This window comes from Carassius gibelio, chromosome A16 (assembly GCF_023724105.1).
Source record: "Carassius gibelio isolate Cgi1373 ecotype wild population from Czech Republic chromosome A16, carGib1.2-hapl.c, whole genome shotgun sequence".
Lineage (NCBI taxonomy): Eukaryota > Metazoa > Chordata > Actinopteri > Cypriniformes > Cyprinidae > Carassius > Carassius gibelio.
In genome coordinates this window covers 15,950,680-15,962,280 of record NC_068386.1, presented here as the reverse complement: position 1 = coordinate 15,962,280, position 11,601 = coordinate 15,950,680, and the positions used below count along the sequence as shown (strand labels likewise).

At 34.9% G+C, this 11,601-nt stretch overlaps 1 long non-coding RNA gene across 1 annotated transcript; it reads right to left on the bottom strand.

Annotated features, from left to right (window-relative positions):
* Positions 1–8,046: 8,046 nt before the first annotated feature.
* On the bottom strand, positions 8,047–10,420 carry LOC128030228 (uncharacterized). The gene is made up of 2 exons (XR_008187854.1): positions 8,709–10,420; positions 8,047–8,353 (listed from the first exon to the last, which is right to left on the bottom strand). It is a non-coding gene; the product is annotated as an uncharacterized LOC128030228 (long non-coding RNA).
* Positions 10,421–11,601: the final 1,181 nt, after the last annotated feature.

Genomic DNA, 11,601 nt, shown 5'->3' with positions numbered 1-11,601 from the left:
GCAAATAAATACATTAATTTCATGTGTACTACCATGAATATGCCATATTTGTGTACAAGAATAAACTTCACACTTCAAGCTGTACTTTAAAACTTCCCATTCTGGCTTTTTCAACCTACCTCCAAATGTATTTTAATATATTTTTTATTCACACTGGTTTCTTCATTTAATGTTTGTCCATCTAGAACTTTTATTTTTCATGAGCTGTACATTTTAAGATGTACTCAGTGTTGATAAATCACATGCACTGAATGTAAATGCTAATGTCAGGACTCTCAGTCCTCCTCTTGGATGGCCAGTGTCCTGCAAAGTTTAGCTACCCCAAATAAACACACCTAAGCTAAGCAAGGTCTTCAGGATCAGTAGCAATGTACAAGCAAGTGTGTTGGAACTGAACTCTGCAGAACATGGTTCTCCCGGTTCAGGACTGGGTTTTAAATCTATAAATGAATTTGTACAGTTGGGTGTCTGCATGCAGAGGTGTACTTCAGTAAGTACAATGTAAACTGTAATCTATAAAGACAAATCTTCAGATAAGCATTAAGGCCACTGCCTTGAGGTCTCCATCCATTGGTCAAAACAGACCTCGCACCCCACCACACTCCTGCTAGCTGTCAACATTAATTGCGGCTGGTGCCAAATAAAAATTATTATGTATCCCTTGTGCATTGTTCAAATTCACTACCCTTTCGTTATGTTCGGGATGAAAACATTCACTCAATTAAACTGCTATAAGCATTAGATAAAAAATTTTTCCCCTAATTTATTGTTGGTGGATGTTTTTTTTTCACTGACTTCCATTATAATTACATTTTTGATTGCAAAGCCATGAAACATAATCATGCATTCTTGATTGTTTGTGGTTTTCCCTGTTGGGAAGAGTTAAAATTTGTTATTTTTTACAGTTGATCACTAGGTGGGACCATCAACCCTTTAGATAGGCCTGTGCAAAAAAAAGCTTAGTTTCTGACTTGTATATAGAGTTATGTGGAGTATAACAGTAAATTATATTGTGTGTATGTGTGTAGGAGAGAGAGAGAGAGAGAGAGAGAGACTTTTGCGCACTTACCTTGATGTATTTGAGAAAATCTAAATGTACACCTCAGCTCTCAGAACTACATGGAGTAAACAAAAGTGTATTTATGCACCTGCTGCCTTTTAATGGTGGTGATAAGTATAGACTAAACAAAAACAGTACATGGATTTAAACACTTGCATGCCATCCTTCTGGTCATTTGATGGTGAGAAGAGCAGCAAGCAATACGAGAAAGGGCTTGACTTGAACCAGAGTTTTAGAAATGATTATGCAGCTTGACCCCTCCAGCGAGTTGCTGCTTATTTGAAGTTGGTATTGCATTTTGGTCCATAATCAATTATGTTCAAAGTAGTTTTTTTTTAATAAGATTTAAAGGTTTTAAACTGGCTTCACCATCAAGAAAAGACAAGTATTTCACACATAGGCCCTCCGTTCTTTTCACCATCAAAAGTCAGCAGGTGCATAAACACACTTCTTTTTTTTATTGTTTAGTCCATGTAGTTCTGAGAGCATGAGGTGCATATTTGGATTTTTTCAGATACATCAAGCTAAGTAAACAAAGGTCTCTCCCACACTCTCTCTCTCTCTCTCTCTCTCTCTCTCTCTCTCTCAAACACACACACACACACACACACACACACACTATAATTTGCTGTTAAACTCCATATAACTCTACATACAGGCCAGAAACTAAGCCTTTTTTTTTGCACAGGCCTAAAGGGTTAATGGTCCCACCTAGTGATCAACTGTAAAAATAACAAATGTTACCTCTTCCCAACAGGGAAAACCACCAACAATCAAGAGTGCATGATTATATGGTGTCATGGCTTTGCAATCAAAAAATGTTGGTATAATGGAAGTCAATGGGACAAAAACAGCCACCAACAATAAATGAGGGAGAAAAAATTAAAATCTAATGCTGCACAAAACTAACAATACATCAAAGCTAATCTACAGTTACTAATCTTTGACATGCCCAAGACTGTCATAAAAGGTAAAAAAAAATATCCAGTCCAAAATTACTTTTTATATTGAAAATATGTCATTTTGTGTGTGTTTTTTCTTCCCAAATCAGTGACATAATTTATGAACTTGGTAATTAAAGAGTTAAAATCTTGGATTTTTTTTTTAAACATTTGGTGGTTTGATCAGGACTGAGGGTGATTAATAGATTTATGCAAAAAAAAAAAAAAAAATCTTTATCTGAGGACATTTTTACAGCATTTTAATTTAGTGGGTGTTTTATCCCAAACATAACAAAAGGTTAGTGAATTTACCCACAGTATACTGTTGAGTTTTTGAAAAATTTCAAGCATTTTCCCAAAATAAGTGTCAAAATAAGATTTGTCACCAATCATTCCATTAGCTGCAACACAGAGAAAGTTGTGGCCAAAATAAGACTCAACTTTACCCCCTAGTGGACGAAAACGTCCCTAACAACGCATATGGGGTATTATGTAACAGCAAGTCATTTGTGCAAGTACATTTGACTTGCAGTTTTTCCAAAACTTAATCATTTTTATTTGGTACCAGCTGCAGTAGTTAATGTTGTTTTATATTATACAGCTATCATTGAGCTAAGGTATATCCCCCTACCACACCATCTATCATTGAAGAACCTGTGTTACACAGATATGGCATATTCATGGTAGTACACATGAAATTCATGTATTTATCTGTCATTTAAACTTACATAAACAGAAATCCTGTCTCCCCCTCTAGTGGACCTTAAGTGTAAGACCTTCATCGCTCAGATAATGAAAGTCACTAGGATTTTTTGAGAATAAAAAAGTCTGACCAGTTACAGCAACGAGTCAAACGAGTCTGAAGATCTGAGCTGAATTTGGTGAAACAATAAAATTTTAGTCGTTGTCAATTACTCTCATAATAAATGATAATAATGTTCAAATATATGTTGGCTTTCTCAAGGCCAACAAAGACGACTAAAAGAGAAACATCATTCAATTTTGTCTGTAATAAAACTAATAATTCTAATTTATTTAATAAATGTAACTATATTAATTTCCACAATTAATTATTAATGTCACACACACCTACCTAGTGCCATTAGACTTAAAAGATGAGAGTGGTAAATGTTACAGACATATTATCATGGAAATGTTCAGTCTATTATTGATTTTTATTTCCACTTCACTTTTATCCAAGGAGACAGAACTATTTGCACTGTATTTACAGTGGGACAATATTCATACAATAGTATAACCTAGAAATAATTTAAAGGGGTGACTTGCAAGTCGCAACAACGCGAATTATGTGTCTACATCTGGTTTCAGATATTGCTCTTGTAAGACTCTTATTCTGAAAGACTGAGGAGCCCGAGTTGAAGGCGGAGCGATCCGACCAATCAGATGAAAGGAGCGTTTCAGCTCCGCCCACAAGTGCGAATGAAATATTGAAGCCATAAGCCGTTTTTTAATCCCCAAACGACAAAATGAGAAATCAAGTCAAAAACTCATTTTCCGTTTGTTAACCTAGATGGAATAACGAATAAACGAGCCATCTTTCCATTTCTCGTTATTTAATTCATGTTCTCTCATTTGAATCCTCTTGAGTTTTTCGTTTTCTGTTTTTTAATTTGAAACGGATTTGGAATGGACGGAAGATACCCTGATTGTCGGTCCGTGTACGTTTTGATAGTTTGTTTTTTCGATTGAAACACAAAACAAAATAACGAGAAACCACCTGTTTTTCGTTTGTCGTTTCAAACCAAAATCAAAGAAACAGTAAAAAAAGAGCCGTTCTCTCGTTTTTGGTTCTAAATCCAAAAACGAAAAATGACAAAACCAAAATCAAATAACGGTCCGATTTTGGTTTTTTGAAATTCCTTTTTCCATTTTTTCGTTTGAAGATCTACATTGAAATACAGACAGGTTGGCCACGTGAGCCGGAAGGAATAGTAAATATGGCCTATCAAAATAAAAGCCAAGCTTTTTACAAACGTTTTATAAGTTGGTAATATAGGTTAACCTAATAACTTATTGTGTGTGCAGAGTTGTTACTGTTAGCACTATATTATATAATTAAATTTATATTTAATGTGGTTTCCACCGTAATGGACAGCGATTCAACGTGAATTCCCACGTGACGTCATGCGTAGGCCTAATAACGTTACTAATAATGAGGGAGATTGGGATTCCGCCATCAAAATATCAGTCCCTATCTCGTCTTTGCCATTCGATTGACACCCTCGTAAAACTTGTGTTGGTCCTCAAATATAATTTTATCCTAACGCATCATATCTATTTTCAAAAATCCCAAGGACACGCTGTTACCTCGCTCACGTTATACAGTGTTAATATAAATGTATTGAACTGGCTAGTTAACTAATAGTGATAGTAGTTTGTTTATAATACAAACAAAAACTACATATGTGAAGGTTCTCAGTCCTCCATGTAACGTTAATAATCCAACGAAGTTTAAAATCAAGGGCAGTTCAAAACGATTACAGACACCAGTAGGTGTCGCACTGTGTCTGCTTTGTGCGAGCTACTGTCATGGAGATATTGCTTTATGTTCTGTAATTAAAACACTTTCCATTATTTTCATTACAACTGTGCTTTCACAAATCACGTTTCCTAGCACGGCTGCTTAAGGCATTAGCCTACTCAATAAAATGAGCTCTTTCTCCTCATGTTTGATTGTTTGATTTACATGTGCTATTATACTGCGTGAAGTTTTAGTTGACTGTAACACTCACAAATTTAAAAACATGTCTCACATATAGGCCTTCAGTCCAGTGGGGTGTGTGGTTCTAGTGTGTTATTATAGACAACAAGCAGTATGTCATGAAAGTGAACATAATTTATTTTATTAAAATATTTATATTAATTTATTATTTGCATAAAATAACATAAAATGAATACAACAAAAGGAGTTCTGCAAGTGACAGTAATAGAAAATAAAATTGAACAATTTATTAATTGCATAAAATAACATAACAGATGAACATAACCAAACTTAACTATTTAACTTAACTTAAAACCTAAACCTAAACCTAAAATAAAAACTAACTAAAACAATCTCCTAACTAATAGTGTCTTTCAAAACATTCACAAACTCCCCCATCCCTGTAATTTAAATTTTTTTTTTTCTTGGAACATCTTGTCCCTGCATTTTGGGCAGTGCGGCTAGGTAGTTGCCCACTGCTCAACGCAGACCCGGCATCCAACGAGGCTGCGGCAGCACGGTGCCACAACTGGGTTTTCCATCACATCTGCAAGATTCAGAATATTTTTCAACAAATATTTCAACAGTTGTCTCAAGCAATTTTCATCTGTCTCATTTCACTTGTTAGTGTTACAGTGTGTTAATAGTTATATATTTCCATTGACTACAATAATTACATTTTAATAAAAATTGTAGTCATAGTAATGATATTTCTAAACATTCCCATGTATCCCCTATATATCTCTGTAGTCCTAAGCCTCTTTTTCTATATTGTATGACAGTAACATCCATATTTATTTTTTTATTTTTTTTGCTGGTTACATCTTCACTGAAGCTACATCACACTTATATTGATACAAATATTACAATCCAATATGCCACTGCAACAGGACAGTACCCACCCAGCCACAGCCTGTTCATCCTGCTGCCTTCTGGGAAGAGATATAGAAGTTTCTGCTGCCGCACCAACTGCAGAGCAACATTTCCCCCCAAGCTATCAGACTCTTAAACTATAGTTCATCCTCAGCACTGCTCCACTGATCATAGTTTATTTATGTTTACCATTTTTATAATTGCTTCTATATTAGCCTGATAATGTCTGCTATGTACCAGAAGGGAGATACAAACTCAATTTATACTTTATACTATTATATATATTATATTGTGACAAAATATATCCACCTACCTTAAAGAAGAATAAAGTGAATGTTTTGGAAAGGCAGAGTCAAAAGTTATGACCTTAAAATGATTGAAATGTTGTGGAAGGATGAGGAAGCAAGCAGGTTATGTGAGGAAACCCACCAACATCCAAGAGTTGAAGCTGTTCTGTACAGAGGAACGGGCAAAGATTCGTCCAAGTCAATAAGCAGGACATATCAAAAGTTACTGGAAACGTTTTGTTGCAGTTATTCCTGATGTAATCAGCGTTGACAGCCTGTTTTTAGTAATGTAATTATGTTTTGGGGTTTTCTTTTGAGGACCTTGTAAAATGTTCTTACCTTAGGGATTAACAAATGTTCTGCAGCCATTGATTGTACATGCATTGCCCTTGAAAGCATGTATGTGCTATATAAAGTTTCAAGACTTGTACGGATTCTCTTCACTGGCATGACACAATCAGAGTTTTGTATGTTATACAAACTGGAATGTGTATAGAGAAGAAAGATTCACACAGTATATAGCACACTGGTAAATCATTATTTTGGCTAGATGGCCTACATTAGGATTAGGACATGTCTGATGTGAGTTTGTTGTCTGAGCTGCTATAAGAAGCTGATAGCAGTGCAGTGTTATAATCAGGTTAAAACAGAAGCAGGTTTAACTCTGGGCTGGGTGAATGATGATGATGATGATGATGATAACTAGGCAAATAAAAACAAAATAAAATGAACAACAATAAATACATCTGTATCAGTAATCTTGATTTAAAACAGTTACCAAAGACACCATACAGTCAGTCATTTAAATACTGCCACCTGCTGGTAGAAAGGGGGAACAGTTATCCATTACGGTGGAAACCACATTAAATATAAATTTTTATTATATAATATAGCGCTAACAGTAACAACTCTGCACACACAATAAGTTCTTAGGTTAACCTATATTACCAACTGTATTGAGCCAAACAATGCGCTCATTAAACGTGACTGGTGATGTCTGGATAGGCACGATATTAAATAGCTGTAATAAACTACTGTTGCTAACATATTTATTCCGGTCCAGGTTTATATAAGGCTATTTATTAATAGATTTTTCTTCTTCTAAGGTTACTCTCGTATAACGTTAGCGCTGCATATTATGACCGTTCTAAAAGCTTGGCTTTTATTTTGATAGGCCATATTTACTATTCCTTCCGGCTCACGTGGCCAACCTGTCTGTATTTCAATGTAGATCTTCAAACGAAAAAATGGAAAAAGGAATTTCAAAAAACCAAAATCGGACCGTTATTAGATTTTGGTTTTATCATTTTTCGTTTTTGGATTTAGAACCAAAAACGAGAGAACGGCTCTTTTTTTACTGTTTCTTTGATTTTGGTTTGAAACGACAAACGAAAAACAGGTGGTTTCTCGTTATTTTGTTTTGTGTTTCAATCGAAAAAACAAACTATCAAAACGTACACGGACCATTGTCCTCAAATATAATTTTATCCTAACGCATCATATCTATTTTCAAAAAGCCCAAGGACACGCTGTTACCTCGCTCACGTTATAAAGTGTTAATATAAATGTATTGAACTGGCTAGTTAACTAATAGTGATAGTAGTTTGTTTATAATACAATAAAAAACGACATATGTGAAGGTTCTCAGTCCTCCATGTAACGTTAATAATCCAACGAAGTTTAAAATCAAGGGCAGTTCAAAACGATTACAGACACCAGTAGGTGTCGCACTGTGTCTGCTTTGTGCGAGCTACTGTCATGGAGATATTGCTTTATGTTCTGTAATTAAAACACTTTCCATTATTTTCATTACAACTGTGCTTTCACAAATCACGTTTCCTAGCACAGCTGCTTAAGGCATTAGCCTACTCAATAAAATGAGCTCTTTCTCCTCATGTTTGATTGTCTGATTTACATGTGCTATTATACTGCGTGAAGTTTTAGTTGACTGTAACACTCACAAATTTAAAAACATGTCTCACATATAGGCCTTCAGTCCAGTTGGGTGTGTGGTTCTACTGTGTTATAATAGACAACAAGCAGTATGTCATGAAAGTGAACATAATTTATTTTATTAAAATATTTATATTAATTTATTATTTGCATAAAATAACATAAAATGAATACAACAAAAGGAGTTCTGCAAGTGAGAGTAATAGAAAATAAAATTGAACAATTTATTAATTGCATAAAATAACATAACAGATGAACATAACCAAACTTAACCATTTGACTTAACTTAAAACCTAAACCTAAAATAAAAACTAACTAAAACAATCTCCTAACTAATAGTGTCTTTCAAAACATTCACAATCTCCCCCATCCCTGTAATTTAAATTTTTTTTTTCTTGGAACATCTCGTCCCTGCATTTTGGGCAGTGCGGCGAGGTAGTTGCCCACTGCTCAACGCAGACCCGGCATCCAACGAGGCTGCGGCAGCACGGTGCCACAACTGGGTTTTCCATCACATCTGCAAGATTCAGAATATTTTTCAACAAATATTTCAACAGTTGTCTCAAGCAATTTTCCTCTGTCTCATTTCACTTGTTAGTGTTTCAGTGTGTTAATAGTTATATATTCCCATTGACTACAATAATTACATTTTAATAAAAATTTTAGTCATAGTAATGATATTTCTAAACATTCCCATGTATCCCCTATATATCTCTGTAGTTCTAAGCCTCTTTTTCTATATTGTATGACAGTAACATCCATATATATATATATATTTTTTTTGCTGGTTACATCTTCACTGAAGCTACATCACACTTATATTGATACAAATATTAAAATCCAATATGCCATTGCAACAGGACAGTACCCACCCAGCCACAGCCTGTTCATCCTGCTGCCTTCTGGGAAGAGATATAGAAGTTTCTGCTGCCGCACCAACTGCAGAGCAACATTTCCCCCCAAGCTATCAGACTCTTAAACTATAGTTCATCCTCAGCACTGCTCCACTGATCATAGTTTATTTATGTTTACCATTTTTATAATTGCTTCTATATTAGCCTGATAATGTCTGCTATGTACCAGAAGGGAGATACAAACTCAATTTATACTTTATACTATTATATATATTATATTGTGACAAAGTATACCCACCTACCTTAAAGAAGAATAAAGTGAATGTTTTGGAAAGGCAGAGTCAAAAGTTATGACCTTAAAATGATTGAAATGTTGTGGAAGGATGAGGAAGCAAGCAGCTCATGTGAGGAAACCCACCAACATCCAAGAGTTGAAGCTGTTCTGTACAGAGGAATGGGTAAAGATTCGTCCAAGTCAATAAGCAGGACATATCAAAAGTTACTGGAAACGTTTTGTTGCAGTTATTGCTGATGTAATCAGCGTTGACAGCCTGTTTTTAGTAATGTAATTATGTTTTGGGGTTTTCTTTTGAGGACCTTGTAAAATGTTCTTACCTTAGGGCTTAACAAATGTTCTGCAGCCATTGATTGTACATGCAATGCCCTTGAAAGCATGTATGTGCTATGTAAATTTTAAGACTTTTATGGATTCTCTTCACTGGCATGACACAATCAGAGTTTTGTATGTTATACAAACTGGAATGTGTATAGAGAAGAAAGATTCACAAAGTATATAGCACACTGGTAAATCATTATTTTGGCTAGATGGCCTACATTAGGATTAGGACATGTCTGATGTGAGTTTGTTGTCTGAGCTGCTATAAGAAGCTGATAGCAGTGCAGTGTTATAATCAGGTTAAAACAGAAGCAGGTTTAACTCTGGGCTGGGTGAATGATGATGATGATGATGATAACTAGGCAAATAAAAACAAAATACAATGAACAACAATAAATACATCTGTATCAGTAATCTTGATTTAAAACAGTTACCAAAGACACCATACAGTCAGTCATTTAAATACTGCCACCTGCTGGTAGAAAGGGGGAACAGTTATTCATTACGGTGGAAACCACATTAAATATAAATTTAATTATATAATATAGCGCTAACAGTAACAACTCTGCACACACAATAAGTTCTTAGGTTAACCTATATTACCAACTGTATTGAGCCAAACAATGTGCTCATTAAACGTGACTGGTGATGTCTGGATAGGCACGATATTAAATAGCTGTAATAAACTACTGTTGCTAACATATTTATTCCGGTCCAGGTTTATATAAGGCTATTTATTAATAGATTTTTCTTCTAACGTTACTCTGGTATAACGTTAGCGCTGCATAATATGACCGTTCTAAAAGCTTGGCTTTTATTTTGATAGGCCATATTTACTATTACTTCCGGGTCACGTGGCCAACCTGTCTGTATTTCAATGTAGATCTTCAAACGAAAAAATGGAAAAAGGAATTTCAAAAAAACAAAATCGGACCGTTATTTGATTTTGGTTTTGTCATTTTTCGTTTTTAGATTCAGAATCAAAAACGGGAGAACGGCTCTTTTTTTACCGTTTCTTTGATTTTGGTTTGAAACGACAAACGAAAAACGGGTGGTTTCTCGTTATTTTGTTTTGTGTTTCAATCGAAAAAACAAACTATCAAAACGTACACGGACCCTTATAAACTCTTTACAGCACACAGTTGAGGTTCGCTGATCAGAGGGCAGTACCTGGATTGGCGCTTTATTTGCGGAACAGTGCGATTTATTTCTGTGTGTGTACTGTAGGCTATGTACATGTGTCCCAGAATTGGCTCTGTTCAGAGTAAATTCTGCTCCACATGAACAATTATCATTTACATGCGCGGACTACCTCAAACTTCATCTTTACATATTGCTGTGAGTTGTTTACAATATTTCAATGTGCACCATTCTATCATACTGATAAGGTAAATTAAACCTCCGCCAACACAGGATAAACCATTATCTTTCTAAATATCCTAACATTAACTGTTCATCCTGATTTCAAAATAAAAGTTAAACCCTCGCTCTGATGTTGAAAGTTTAGAAGTCAACATATTCTTGTTCAAGAAATGACAGTGGAGGTAGTATTTCTATCATAAAGAAGTACCAAAAATGTAAGATTAAGTGGACATTTTAATTGTTTTGTCAATATTAAACGACGATTAGATCACACTGTAAAGTGTAAAAACAGTCATCAGGCAGTTTGCTATATGTATTTTAGTCGTTTGCTATATGTATTTTAGTCATTTATTTTTGTTACCACACAAGCCCACATACACACACTCATCGGTGTCAAAAATAAAATAATCACTTCTTATGATATGAAGTGAATAATCCTCCACAGCCTCACAAGTGTTTTTTACCGCGTTTCCGAATGTGTTTTTTTTTCTTTTCTTTTTTTACTACTTACACAATTATTCTTTATTATTATATATTAATAAGTATTTATCATATTATTATATAGAATACCAGTGTTGGGTATAGTTACTTTGGAAAGTAGTTAGTTAGGTTACAACGTTACCATCAATTAAAAGTAATCAGTTATGATACAGCGTTACCTATTCATAAAAGTAACGCGTTAGAGTACTCATGCGTTACCAAAAATTAAAAGCCGTTTGCAGCGGCTCACACATGACAGACACAGCCCCCGGCCCCTTTAAATGCACCTAGAAGTCGTGACTCCCGACAATGAATAACGTCAGTCATCCGACTAAATTAACACTGCAGGATAACAATAACAGGAAAGACAGTCAGCAATCGGCTATTCCACATGGCGTTTTATTTATTTATTATCACAGAACATATTATTAATCAAAATTCGCACCTAACGTT